Here is a 15,242-nt window from a genome sequence, read left to right as displayed (position 1 = left end):
AGAGAGACAGAGTTTTTTGGTGCTAGGGATGACAATTGTCAAGTAAATAACAAATTAACTCAAAGAAGCAAATTGACCTTGTAGAAACTTTGAGATTCCGCTTTGTATCTCTGGGAAGGAGGGAGTATCAGATATATGACATGTATGCATGTATGTATGTATTAGTGGTGTAACCAGCGTTTGCATTCACTCAAGAAAAACAAAATTTAAAAATAGTTTGCATAACAAATGGTGTTTTATTTCTCGAACACACCGAGTGACGTGTCTTTTTCATTAAGAAGAACGCACAAGAAGCGCAAGTACAGGCAACAACAAAAACCCCAAGAGGGGCCAAAAGAAAAACAAAGAAAACAGAAAAAGAGGAAACAGAGAAGAAGAAGAAGAAAAACGCCTTAGGCAACTATACAAGGAGAGGGAGAGGCCCAACATCCAGGGGACGGGCATGAAGAGGGAGACAGCACGGCTGGCTAAGGCCACGCGCACCGGCGACACGTCACAAGTCCGCCTCTGCTAAGATGTCTTCGACAAGCCAAGCAGCGGCCGGGTTGGCCCCCTCAAAGATGCAGGCATTCCGAAGCTTCCAAATCCGCCAGAGGGAGAGATTGATGAGCGACCGAACAGTCTTCACCTTGCCTTGGAGCCGTCTAGCCCCAGCCGAGAGCCACTCAACAAGGTCCTCCGAGGGGAGAGGGAGACAACAAAGAGCCCCAGCCCTGGACAGCACCTCGTGAAGAACCGACTTCGTGAAGGCACAGTCCATGAGAAGATGAGTCATGGTTTCTGACGCCTGATCACACAACGGGCAGCGCGCGTTGAAGGGGAGATGTCGCGTTCCAGCCGGTCCGCTATCCAGCAGCGGTTGGCACAGGCAAGCCAAAGCCAAATCCGGCATTTCAACGGTGGCCAACAGCGCCAAATGTGCGACCAAGGTGGGAAAGTCGGGCATTCCTCAAAGAAATGAAGGTACGCCGATTTGGCGGAGTAGACACCAGAGGACGACCACCTCCAGCGGAGCACATCCTCCTGGCCCGGAATAAGAACCATGGCCTCCAAGGTGCCCACGAGCTGAAGAAATCGACCATGCCTTGGGCATTCAGGGGACCCGAGATGTCCCTAATCCAAGCACTCCCAGCAAGAGCATCCGCAACAGAACAAGTACGGGTGATCCTCCGGCCAACGGCCGCGAAGACAACCGGAGCGAGAAACTCCACTGATTTCCCATCAATCCAGTTATCCGATCAGAACAGTGTGGAGCGACCATTTCCGACAACCGAATAGCAAGCCTCACGAAAGAGAGCAAGAATCCGCGAACTGAAACGGATGCGGAAGGAGGCCCAAGGTTTGTCGACCTCAGAGCGCTGTAACCAAGGCCAACGAAGCTGAAGGGCGGTACTCACCAGATTGGCGTCCCTCTGTTGGGAATATGCCCTAGAGGCAATCATGTATGATGTAATTCCCAATGTATTCATAAAGATTATTAAGTTGTCCTTGTTTGATCATCTGATATGTATCATTGAATATGTGATTTGATTGTGGAACTATGTATTCATGTTGTTCATACTAAATTGTCCTTAGTCACTGAGGTTGTGCTGGACACATAACCTAGACTAATGTGAAAGTTGGCTGATGACTCGGTTCCACTTGTCATGGGCATGGTGATGTCATTCCAGCTTACATGGACTCGGCTAAAGAGTTTAGCGAGTCGGACTGACCCATATTGAGATGCAACGAGTAGGTCGTCATTTGCATGTCTCAATCAATGTAATCCTTAGACCTGAGGTTATCGCACAATCCGAGTTGTGGATCACCAACTTAGGTTCTGTCAAACGTTGTTCCGTAACAGGGCAGTTATAAAGGCAGAGTTTGGGTTGACTGAGAATCAAGCTGTGTGATGTGGATAATCAAGATGGGATTTTGCCCCTCCGACTGGAGAGATATTCTCTGGGCCCTCTCGAGTCATATGATTCAGGAAGCATGGCCATGCGCGACTCGGTTAACTGTTAACCGGGTCAATCGACTAAGAGTTAGTCGGATGAATCGTATATCACAGATCGAGAAGAGAGTTGAACTATTAAAGGGATGACGATTAATCGCCTATAGTTCGACAAGGTATATCGTGAGGCAAAAATGACTAAGACGTATGTCACATTGGAAGGTACGTCGTCATGACTTGATGGTACTTGGGAGTCGGCACGTTCTGCTCGGAGCCACTACCGATTGATCGATTGAGAGTCGGACTCTAATCGTGTCCAAGTCGCCATGAGCCTGCAGGGTCACACACTTAAGAGCGGGAGCAAGTATTTGGTCGGGTTGGACCCGAACCGGAAATGGACTGACAATGCGAGTTGGACTCGCAGAGTGGATGGGCCACAAGTGCTGGAGCCCACTTCCACTCGGTATTTAAGCAGGGGCGTGGGATGCCTAAGGGGCACGGTTCGCCACTCTCATGCGTTGAGAACCCTAGCCCCATTCAGTCCAACCGTCGCACCGGACCTAGCAGTCCGCCGCCGGAGCTCCTCCTCGCACGTGTGGATACCGGCAGAGGTGCTGCTGTACGTTCAGCACTTCGACAATCGCGAGATTGGATCGGCTGGATCGGATCGAGGGACTGCTCTGCATCAAGGCGCTGCATTGATAATCCGCAACTGCGCGTCTAGTGGTAATCCTCATGGCCTTCTACCTCGGCTAGATCTTGAGAGTTCGTGTAGGAAAAGTTTTTGTTTATCTCTATGAGATAGATCGGTTTTGTACAAGGTTGATTGGATCAATCATACTCGGGGAAATGGATGATCTGTTGTCCGTGATCATACTGCTAAGGTCGTGGAACGACATACCCCTACCGGTTGGTTTCCGCCATCGGGGTATACTATGACACGTAAATCCAGTTGCGGTGATCGAAGATCAAAGAGTTTGGTCGAATCGGGGACCGCCGGCTTCGCCCTGTCGTAGCGCCTTAGATGTCGTTGCGAGGTTCACAACGCCGGTAGATATCGTTTCTATGCATAACTTGTTTTTGCAGGATGTTGTGAATGGTATGGCTTATGTGCATGTGATGTGTGTAATCCATACGTGATCTGCGTGTCACGTTTTTTGTCAGCCGGCTAGAGCCTAGGTGCTGTCATTTATTGTATAACGACCCGCGTGTCGAATTCTCCATGTAATTTCCGTTCACTAGCTAGTGTAGCTATTTGGAGAACCTGGAGGACATGCAATCCGATGTACAAGTCGGCGACATGGAGTAAGGCGGCACGTGACAAGAGTTGGCACGAGTCTACTTACAAGCTTTGTGGAGATGGAGATCACCATGAAGAGAGCCATACCATTTCACATTATAATTGCTTTATTTGTGTTATTGTTATGTCTCAGTTTTACCTCTATTAGATAGTTGGTAGTTTAAATCTCTCAAAGAAGGTCTAGTCGGTCGCCCCGCCAAGTGCTGCACCATCACAAGTTGGACATTCTTGGTAGTGGGCTCATGAAATTGAGGTGCTACCAATTCTTTCCAACTAGGTGGGTTTGAGTCGGACTCTTACAGCGGAAGCACTTGGTAAGCTAGACGAGTCCATCACAACGGTTGTGGGGCTCGGGGCGAGGTAGGTCGGGAGCCGGGGCATGTGATGCCACCCGACTAACAGGAGTCGTATGAGATGCGATTGGCAAGGTGTTGCCTACCTAGATCACTTGGCGGCTAGCGGTGATGCTAAAGCTCACTAGTCGTTTTGCTTATTTAGGATCCTGAATCACTTAGTAACCATCAGAGAGATGTTGGTTCTAGTGGGAGCATAAGTATTAAAGCGTTTAATATTCCTGCTCTTTTATGAATACATGTCTTAAGTGTTTTGCATATTTTCTGTTGTAGATCAATGGCACCTAGCAACCTTCCTCATTTGTCCACTTTTGCGTTGAGGTCGATCCTAGAGAAAGATAAACTTAATGGAACTAATTTCACCAACTGGTATCGTAATCTGAGGATAGTCCTCAAGCAAGAAAAGAAGGACCATGTTCTAGACACTCCACTTCCAGATGAGCCTGATGATGATGCGACAGTCGCTGTCATGAATGCCCACCGTAAGGCTAGAGATGAGTCTACGGAAATTAGCTGTCTTATGCTTGCACACATGGAACCGGACTTGCAGCAGCAGTTCGAGAATGTTGAGGCCTACGATATGATCGAAATCGAAAGCCTCAAAAGAATGTTCCAGGCTCAGGCAAAGACCGAGAGGTATCAAGTCTCTCAAGCTTTGCTTGGCTATAAGCTCAAAGACGGCGATCCACTGAGTCCGCACGTGATCAAGATGACTGGTTACGTGCAGTCTTTGGATAGGCTGGGTTTTCCCATAAGCGATGAGTTCACTACAGATATAGTTCTGAACTCTCTTCCTAGTGCATATGGTCCGTTCATCTCGAACTATCACATGCATGGTATGGATAAGAAGCTCACTGAACTACATGGGATGCTCAAGACAGCAGAGGCTGACCTCAAGAAAGGCACCAGTCAAGTGTTGATGGTGCAGAATAAGGCTAAGTTCAAGAAGGGTTCTTGGACTAAGAAGAAGAAGGCTAAGTCAGGAGGCAAAACTCAGGACTCTGTCCCGAGCGCTGCCTCAGGGACTAAGCCGTCTCCTGCAGCTGGATCCACTTGCTTCTATTGCAAGACGGATGGGCACTGGAAGAGGAACTGCAGCAAGTTTTTGGCTGACAAAGCCAAGAGTCGAAGTGGGACTTCTAACTCAGGTACGCTTGTTTGTAATGTTATAGACATTTATCTTGCTGATGCACCTAACAGTTCATGGGTATATGATACCGGATCAGTAATTCACATCTGCAACTCGTTGCAGGGGCTGGTAAGAACTAGGAGCGTGGCAAGAGGCGAGGTTGATATTCGAGTCGGCAACAAGGCGAGAGTCGCTGCGTTGGAAGTCGGCACGATGCAACTTCATTTACCTTCAGGACTCTTAATGGAGCTGAATAATTGTTATTATGTTCCAGTGCTTAGTCGAAACATTATTTCCGCCTCATGTTTAATGAGACAAGGTTATGAGTCGAATATTAAGAATAATGGTTGTTCTTTATATTTGAAAGATATGTTTCACGGCTTTGCACCCATCCAGGACGGGTTATTTATTTTGAATCTTGATAGTGAATCAGTTTATAACATAAATGTGAAAAGGTTAAAACCAAATGATCTGAATATGACTTACTTTTGGCACTGTCGGCTTGGTCATATAAGTTGGAAGCGCATGAAGAAGCTCCATGAGGATGGACTTTTAACTTCGTTCGACTTGGAGTCGTTCGAGACATGCGAGTCATGCCTACTCGGCAAAATGACCAAGACGCCTTTTGCACGGAGTTGTGAAAGGGCGTCCGACTTGTTGGAACTAATCATAGTGATGTATGTGGCCCAATGAGCACGACAACCAGAGGTGGTTATGAGTACTTCATTACCTTCACTGATGATTTGAGTAGATATGGATATGTCTATTTAATGAAACACAAGTCGGAAGCCTTTGAGAAATTCAAGGAATTCCAGAGTGAGGTACAAAATCAACTCGGCAAGAAAATAAAGTTTCTACGGTCGGACCGTGGAGGCGAGTACATGAGCCATGAGTTTGATGACCATCTAAAGAGTTGTGGAATAGTTCCTCAGCTCACTCCACCGGGTACGCCGCAGAGGAACGGTGTATCAGAACGGCGGAATCGGACCTTGTTGGACATGGTACGATCAATGATGAGTCGAACAGATCTACCTTTGTCATTTTGGGGATATTGTCTAGAAACTGCAGCGTTCACACTAAACAGAGTACCATCGAAATCGGTAGAGAAGACACCGCATGAGATGTGGACTGGCAAAAGGCCGAGTTTGTCTTTTCTTAAGATTTGGGGCTGTGAAGCATTTGTCAAGCGACTTCAGTCGGACAAGCTCACGGCCAAGTCGGATAAGTGTATTTTCGTGGGGTATCCAAGGGAAACCTTAGTGTACTACTTCTACAACCGAGAAGAGGGCAAAGTGTTTGTCGCTCGGAACGGTGTCTTCCTTGAGAAAGAGTTTCTCAGTCGGGGAGTCAGTGGGAGCACAGTGCAACTCGAAGAAATTCGGGAGGAACCTGCTAGAAGCGAGTCGGCTACAGTCTTAGAGGCTGAGCCGGTCGTGGTATCTATGCCGATAACAGCACCAGAACCACGGAGATCTGCTAGATTGCAAAGTGCTCGTGAAGTATTACTGTTAGACAGTGATGAGCCGACAACTTATTCAGAAGCGATGGTGGGATCTGATTCTGAGTCATGGCTTGGAGCCATGAGATCTGAGTTAAAGTCCATGGATGAAAATCAAGTTTGGACCTTGGTTGATCTGCCAGACGGTGCAAGACCCGTCGAGAGCAAATGGGTCTTTAAGAAGAAAACTGACATGGATGGAAATGTTTCTGTCTATAAAGCACGGCTTGTCGCGAAGGGGTTCCGACAGGTTCAAGGAGTTGACTACGACGAGACCTTCTCGCCCGTAGCGATGCTTAAGTCGGTTCGGATCATGTTAGCTATAGCAGCTTATTTTGACTATGAGATATGGCAGATGGATGTCAAGACGGCTTTCCTCAATGGAAATTTAACTGAGGACGTGTATATGATACAGCCCGAAGGTTTTGTCGATCCGGCTAACGCTGACAAGGTATGCAAACTTCAGAAATCCATTTATGGACTGAAGCAAGCATCTTGGAGTTGGAACATTCGCTTTGATGAGGTAGTCAAATCGTTTGGCTTCATCAAGAGTGATCATGATTCTTGTTTGTACAAGAAGTTTAGTGGGAGCAAAGTAAATTTTCTAATCTTATATGTGGACGACATATTATTGATGGGAAATGATGTCCTGATGTTGCAAGAAACCAAAGAATCATTGGAAAGGAGTTTCTCGATGAAAGATTTGGGTGAGGCAACTTACATACTGGGAATCAGGATCTATAGAGATAGATCTAGGCGGCTCATTGGATTGAGTCAAAGTACATATTTGGACAAAGTGTTGAAGAAATTCAACATGGAATCGTCTAAGAAGGGGTTCTTACCGATGTCCCATGGTGTAAAGCTTAGCAAGACTCAGTGTCCTTCGACAACTGATGAGCGAAATCGGATGAGTGCGATCCCGTATGCTTCGGCAGTCGGATCCATCATGTATGCCATGATTTGTACTAGGCCTGATGTTTCCTATGATCTAAGTGCAACGAGCAGATACCAGGCTGACCCTGGCGAAAGCCACTGGGTAGTAGTTAAAAACATCCTTAAGTACTTGAGAAGGACTAAGGACATGTTCCTAGTTTATGGAGGTGAGGATGAACTCAGTGTAAAGGGTTACACGGATGCGAGTTATCTCACCGACTCAGATGATTCTCGTTCGCAATCTGGATATGTGTTCGTGATGAACGGAGGGGCTGTGAGCTGGAAGAGTTCCAAGCAAGATACTGTGTCTGCGTCTACAACAGAGGCTGAGTATATTGCTGCCTAAGGCAGCAAAGGAAGCCGTTTGGATCAGGAACCTCCTGATTGATCTTGGTGTGGTTCAGGGCGCGTCCAATTCATTGGACGTATATTGTGACAACAATGGTGCTATCGCACAAGCCAAGGAACCTAGACAACACCAGAAGAACAAACATATACTCATGCGTTACCACCTCATTCGCTAGTTTGTCGAACAAGGTGATATCAAGTTATGCAAGGTACACACGGATGCAAACATTGCAGATCCGTTGACAAAGGCACTACCACAGCCTAAGCATGAGGCGCACATGAGAGGTATGGGCATTAGATGTCTAGACATATGATGTCGAGATGATTGACTCTAGTGCAAGTGGGAAACTGTTGGGAATATGCCCTAGAGGCAATCATGTATGATGTAATTCCCAATGTATTCATAAAGATTATTAAGTTGTCCTTGTTTGAACATCTGATATGTATCATTGAATATGTGATTTGATTGTGAAACTATGTATTCATGTTGTTCATACTAAATTGTTCTTAGTCATTGAGGTTGTGCTGGACACATAACCTAGACTAATGTGAAAGTTGGCCGATGACTCGGTTCCACTTGTCATGGGCATGGTGATGTCATTCCAGATTACACGGACTCAGCTTACAGGAGGAGAAGAATAGGCCGGTGAAGCCGTCGGGACCAGGGGCGCGGTCACAAGGCATGGCCCTGATGGCAGCCCAAATCTCCTCCTCCGAGAAAGGTTCCTCCAAAACACTCAGATCCAGACGAGGAACTTGAAGGAACTCAAAGTCCAGAGTGCACGACCTCTCCTCGGGGGAGTCCAAGACTTCCTCAAAAAAAGGAAGTGATCGCCTCCTCAATGCGATCCTGATCGAACAAATCCTGACCTGCATGATGGAGTTGCGCAATAAAATTGTGCCCCCGACGAGCACCTGCATGGAAATGGAAATAGCTGGTGTTAGCATCACCATCTCGCAACCAAGTAATTCGGGCTCTGTGACAGGCAATGGTCCGCTGCAGCGAGCACAAGGCCAAGTACTTAAGCTTCAGGTTTTTGCGAGCCAAATCCAATGGGGAGAGGGGACGGCGCTCCTGGGCGACCTCAAACCAGGAAATAAGCTCCACAGCACAGTCGATCTGGAGGTGGGTGTCGCCAATGTGCTTGGCACTCCAGGACTGCAGGTGCCGGCTAACATTCCGAAGCTTAGCATTGAGATTGAAGGCAGGAGAGGAGCTCGGGGTGGGGATGGCCCAAGCAGTGGCCACGACCTCAAAGAAGCCATCCAACTTCGGCCAGAAGGGCTCAAAATGGAAGCGCCTGAGCTGCACCCGGACCACCTCCGTGTGCACAAGAAGGGGGCAGTGAATCAAAACCAAAATGGTGGTTAACTAAACAGTAAATCAAAACCAAAATGAATCATATCTTACAAAGTTTTACAATGAAATCTTTTTAGATGTAATTTTAGCATTTAAATACATAAATTCCACATGAGGTGGGATCTACCTCATGAATTACAACCCATCCTATGCTTTTTAGTTTTTGCATCTTGCCATTGAGTCGGCATGAAATTGCGAACAATGGTCAAGATGTTTAGGAATGACTTTATATACTTGGGAGGGGAACTTAACTAACAGTTGTCATATGTTGGTACCTTGGTGGAACTTATTATGGTAGATAGAAATTAAGATGGCGGAACTTGATTTCACGGTGAAACTAATAATTGTCATAATATGACATGGTCGAATCTAACATGGTAGATGGTCGAATCTGGTATGAAGATTATCGAGGTGGTCTAGGTTCCAGTATAACAATGCGACTTCAGGCCGGGCTTTAGGTTGAAAAGTGGAGCCCAGCCTGGCTGTTGGGCTTTCAGACCAGGCCGGGCTGCCCAGGTCTAGGTGGACTGAGCTCCAAAGGTGAGCATAGAGTTGCATAGTTGATCATTCATCTGCACAGGGTGCGCAGGAGGTGGCCAGCGGCGTGGCACCTGCATCCTGCTTCCGGGCCTAGGGCTGCCGTTCGGTAGGCTACGGTCATACGGATAACCCCAGCTGACGTTCATACCCATACCCATGGAACTTTCATCAGCACTGTCGACAACCTAAAATTGGTATATTACCCAATGAATATGGGCAACCCCAATGGGGAACGAATTGTTGAGGCAGAATTAAGTTAGCAGGCTCGGTTAGAACTTGAGGTGTGGAATGAGATGAGTGAAAAATGGCCGGCAAGATGACACACCAAGAGATATCAAGAGAGCAGAGAGGGAAACCAGAGGAAAAAATGGGTTGCAGCGAGATAGAAGCCGACGGCAATATACAAATCCTTGGCATCGAGAAGATTTTTAGAGAGAGAAACCAATCAGAGATTCAGAGATGTTAGGTTCTAGGGTGATAGGGGGGAGGGGGGGGGGGGTAGAAAAGATATCGGATAATGCAAGAGTTCCTTTTTCATTTAAAGAGGGAACGTTGGATTGGTATACTCCACGGGAGAGAGAGACCCAGCAGTGCATGGGCTAATATCTACTGCAGAGAGCGATATGCAGAGATAGGAATGAGAAAATACCGGCAGAACTGAATGTACATACAGATTGATTGATTTTTTATTGAATGGGTATGGGTAACGAATGGATAATTAATAGGGTAATACCCATCTTATCCCCAGATTTATATGGGTATTAAATCTCTTGCCCATACGGCCATACCCTACCGAATAACATGGGTATGGATATGGATGTGGGTAGTCAGTACAAAATAACCACTGAAAACCCAAAAAATGTTCAGTGGGCATAGATGATAAAAAACCGGGCTGAATCAGTCCATACAAAGTTAACAGAAGAGAGGAATAAGAAAAATATGCTTACAGGTCCAGGGGAAAATTCTGTTATGCTCCTGTCCAGGTGACTTCCACTTCCCAGGTTGTTGCTAAAAATGATGCTTTCCGTGTCCTATGTCAATTCCGAAAGAACAAAATATTAGTGCAACATTGCGACAGGGCAAGATCTCTGGTTCTCTGCAGCTTAAAAATTCACCTCAGATTCCCGCTATAAAGACAAAAGATGTAGATGTCAGTGTCATAAGCCACAATTCACTCCGGTACTTACCAGAAGCAAAACCCCAATATCTTTCAAATTCTCAGCATCAAATAAACAATCTGATGAACCTTCAAATGTAGTACTCCCTCCGATCCATAATAAGTGTCTTGGATTTAGTACAAAGGCTCCCTCCGATCCATAATTAGTGTCTTGGATTTAGTACAAAGTCTAGTATTATTCAGCTACCAGGAAATTAACCATTCATATGTTATTACTGTCAGTGGTAAGGATTTTCGAAAAGAACGCCATTGAGTGGGAAGCTTCCTCTCATTGCTGTCCAACATGGTGTCTGCCTGAATTTTGATGAAACAATGATATCTTTGGTTTGTTCATTGGTATAATTTAAGAAAACAAAATACTTACATAACTCGCATGGAACTTTCTGGAATTGGTCATCGGTCTTGCCCCCACTGGCAGCAACACATAACCCACAAGAGAACTGGGAGGCGTCAAGAGGACACACCTTCACTCCTGGAGATTTGGTGACGTAGAATGAAGAACAGAAGAAAATGATTCAAGATGCTGGACCATGTGCCATGCCAAAAGCTATGCTGATAATACTGCACATGGACATGCAAAAAAACATATGATAAATAGTTGAGATCATTAGCAATGCAAAAACATGCCTCTTTCCAAAGCCTTAATAACATACAGTGCCAGCCACTTGCTATTTTTCTCAATCATAACGGGGTACCTTCGGCCACATGTACAATTATCAAAGAAAGATGCATATACTCCTAAAACAACCAGAAAGAAATTGAAGTGCAGCTCCATGAAGACAACATCACACAAAAGTCAACACAAAGCTATCAGTCGATATTTACTTTTGACAAAGAAAAGAGCAACCACTGATTTCCATAAGAGTGACTGCCAAAATAGTACAGAGTTCAACAGCTTAAAAAAGACGATATAAAACAGAGTTGACGGCCAAATGTGATATCGCAGCCTCGCAGACACACAGCTGGAGCAAATTACAACCATTGAACAGCTACAAGCTAAACAAGAGTAGTAGAAAAACTAGCACACCCCAAAACAGGACCATTGAGCTTCTAGGTTCCAGCATCTGTCAATTTAGCCATCCGAGAGAGATACTTCACCAGAGCTTAGCCATGCACCTGGTGGTACACCTCCTGCACCACCTCGGCCTTGAGCTGCCGAACCCCTTCAGTTCAGAGTGCATCGATCCCATCTCGCTCTTCCTGGAAGATTGCCCAAGCATCAAGCCATGCGCATATGATGGAAATCAGTGATGTTGGGTCCTCTGGTCTTTTAAAAAAAATAAAAGATAGATACAGAGCTATCCAACTAAACTGACAATCCCTGAATGATAACTTGAGTCTATTATACAGACCATTTGGACACACAATCATAATCTAGTGACCGTAGCCTTGCAGTGCCAGTCCTTACACGCTAGATGCTATCCAATCCTAGATAGGGTGGTCACAAATTCATCTTCCACGGTAACCACAAATCACAGTCAATGGTCCGTGATAATGAGATCGTGAAAACAGTAGAACCTCAGAAACAACAGCAAACGGAATCCTTGACCCAATCTAAGCATATAACAGAAGCAGAGCTGCTTCTTTGTTCATCTCATACTCTTTGTTCATTAGACAACTTATGCATTACCTAGCCAGGGCACAACCTTAAGAGTCTGAATTCCATACTAGTTTCATCAGAAACCATGCAGCGACTACATTTTTCAGACAAGGCATACAGCAACAAATTGCACATACCTTCCCTCAGCCTTGCTCTTGTGCTACTTATCTCCTTGCCCTCTCCAACCAGCTCCTGCAAAGAGCACGAGAAGGGCTCCCTTCTCAAGTTCCTCGACGGGCTGTCACAGGATGGTGGCCTCACCAGCTCATGGAAGGATGGCACGGATTGCTGCAAGTGGGAAGGCATTGTCTGCAGTTTAGATGGGACGATCACTGGTATCCTGTTGGCTTCAAAGAGCCTTGAGGGGCCTATCTCAGGGTCCCTTGGGAACCTAACTGAGCTGCGGCACCTTAACCTCTCCCACAATTCACTGTCCGGTGGCCTGCCGATGGAATTGGTATCATCCAGAAGCATCGCCATTCTTGACATCAGCTTTAACCAGCTCAATGGAGAATTGCATTCCCTGCCATCTTCAAACCCTGCCCAACCTCTGCAGGTACTGAACATATCAAGCAACTTATTCACGGGGTCGTTTCCATCCACCATATGGAAGGCCATGGAGAATCTGATAGCACTCAATGCCAGCAACAACAGCTTTACTGGGGCGATGCCAACTGGTTTCTGTAAGAGCTCCCCATCCTTCACTGTTCTTGAGCTCTATTTCAATAAACTCAGTGGCAGCATCCCCCTAGAGCTTGGTGATTGCACCATGCTGACGGTGCTCAGAGCAGGCTACAACCTCAGTGGAACACTCCCAGATGAACTCTTCAATGCTATCTCATTGGAGCACCTCGCTTTTCCTAACAATGATTTGCATGGTGCCCTTGATGGTGCGTGCATAATCAACCTCAGAAATCTCCAAACCCTTGATCTTGGAGGGAATAACTTCCGCGGCAAGATTCCAGATTCTATAGGCCAGCTCAAGAGATTGGAGATGTTCCATTTGGACTATAACAACATGTCAGGGGAGCTGCCATCTGCTCTGAGCAACTGCACAAATCTGATAACAGTTGACCTCAAAGAAAACAATTTCAATGGAGAGCTCGGCAAGGTCAATTTCTCTAATCTGCCCAATCTAGAAAGTTTAGATATTTATTTTAACAACTTCACTGGCACAGTTCCAGAAAGCATATACTCTTGCGGCAATCTGACTGCGCTGCGGCTATCTAGCAACAACTTACAAGGGCAGCTTTCACCAAGAATAAGAGATGTGACATACCTCATCTTCCTATCACTTCAAACTCTTTCAGTAATATCACAAATGCACTTTACATCCTTAAGAGCAGCAGGAACCTTGCCACCCTGCTTATCGCGGAGAACTTCAGGGGAGAGGTCATGCCCGAGGACGACCGACTTGATGGTTTTGATAATCTTCAATTTCTCAGCATGCAAGGTTGCTCATTGTCTGGGAAGATACCTGTTTGGACATCAAAAATACCAAATTTAGAGGTGTTAGTCTTATCTCACAACCACCTCACTGGATCAATACCAGCTTGTATCAAAGCCCTTAGCTACCTATTCTATCTAGACGTATCAAACAACAATCTTACAGGGAAAATTCCAACAGCACTCATGGATATGCCAATGCTAAAGTCAGAGAAGACTGTAGTCCATCTAAAACCAAGGGCCTTCGTACTACCTGTTTATGCAGGTCCATCACTTCAATACCGCATGTCAACTGCTCTCCCAAAAGTGTTGTGTCTAAGCAACAATAAGTTCACCGGTGAGATCCCCCAGGAGGTCGGGCAGTTGAAAGCCCTCCTTTCACTCAATCTCAGCTTCAACCACTTAACAGGACAGATCCCACAATCAATATGCAACCTTGCAAACTTGCAGGTGCTAGACTTTTCCAACAACAATCTCACAGGTACAATCCCTGCTGTATTGAGCAATCTGCACTTTCTATCCAGATTCAATGTTTCCAACAATGACCTAGAAGGTCCTATTCCATCTGGAAGCCAGTTCAACACATTTCCGACTTCCAGCTTCGATGGGAACAACAAGCTCTGTGGCCCTATGATCATTCAGAAATGTGGTTCAGCAGAAGCACCCCCAGCCAGTATTTTGTCAGCAAAAAAAAACTGACTACAAGGCAGCCTTCATGATTGCCTTCAGTGCGTTCTTTGGTGTAGGGGTGCTATATGATCAGATAGTCTTATCAAGATATTTTGGCTAGTACCAATCCAGTCTACAGATCGATTTATCTCGGGTTTAGCAACATGCCCATCAAACAAAGCTTCTTCTAGGTGTGATGTGAGTCCTATTAAGTTTACAAAAGTATTATTTGGTGAAGGGGGATTACCTTTTGTGGAAATGTAAAAAGTATGTACAATGTAAGACTTTGAAAGGAAACATTATAAATGTTTCCGACAACTCAGTCTTGTCAGAATTCTGTACAACCATTATCAGGAAAACCAAATCTGAACTGTAACTTCGATTTCATCATTTCCTTTTAGTGCTGAACAATAGCACTACGCAGTTGAGGCATCCTAAATCCATAACTCGCAGCATTAAAAAAACAGCACGTTCAAAAATCCATCACAAAATCTTCTTAGGGTAACTAGGACGCTAGCTACGACGGCGACAATCCACTGAACAGACTTTATATGCAGTGCGTCTCAAAATTTTGAGCAACAAGGACGCTAATTACGGGGCCCAAATTTGTGCAGCCCGTGTTTTCGCAGGACGTACCTCGGCAGCGCGCGTCACTGGACTGCTGCCCTGGCCTCCGGCGTCCGCTCGCTCGCCGGCGCGCGCAGCAAACTCCGAGACTACGGTGTTCGACCGCGCGCTTGCTGCCTCGCCCCTCGCGCTGGCGAGAATCTGCGGAGCCAGAGCCAGGCTCCGTACATGCCTGGCTCCAGGCTCCAGTCCAGGGCCCGCCGGCGACCGCCGGCCGCCGCAGCACAGGTTCACGTGCCGTCGCCGCTCGGATTTTCGTGTGATGGACCGGGCACGTGAGCCGGCCTGTATGTGGTGCACTCGATATTGGGCCGTAGCCCGTAGGGACT

The 15,242-nt window shown here is 46.3% G+C and overlaps 1 long non-coding RNA gene and 1 pseudogene across 3 annotated transcripts; one reads left to right on the top strand and one right to left on the bottom strand.

The window, feature by feature from the left end:
- Positions 1-11,409: 11,409 nt before the first annotated feature.
- On the bottom strand, positions 11,410-15,225 carry LOC104583428. 3 transcript variants are annotated; one of them, XR_002965012.1, is made up of 4 exons: positions 14,923-15,225; positions 13,451-13,648; positions 12,309-13,231; positions 11,410-11,771 (listed from the first exon to the last, which is right to left on the bottom strand). It is a non-coding gene; the product is annotated as an uncharacterized LOC104583428 (long non-coding RNA). The 3 variants fall into 3 exon arrangements; XR_002965010.1 differs by having other exon boundaries at positions 11,410-13,231; positions 14,923-15,218; XR_002965011.1 differs by having other exon boundaries at positions 11,410-13,221; positions 14,923-15,218.
- LOC104583427 lies at positions 12,223-14,502 on the top strand (annotated as a pseudogene).
- Positions 15,226-15,242: the final 17 nt, after the last annotated feature.

The sequence above is a fragment of the Brachypodium distachyon genome, chromosome 3 (assembly GCF_000005505.3).
Source record: "Brachypodium distachyon strain Bd21 chromosome 3, Brachypodium_distachyon_v3.0, whole genome shotgun sequence".
NCBI lineage: Eukaryota > Viridiplantae > Streptophyta > Magnoliopsida > Poales > Poaceae > Brachypodium > Brachypodium distachyon.
Note: the sequence above shows the minus strand (reverse complement) of the source record. Positions and strands in the feature narration are given on the sequence as shown.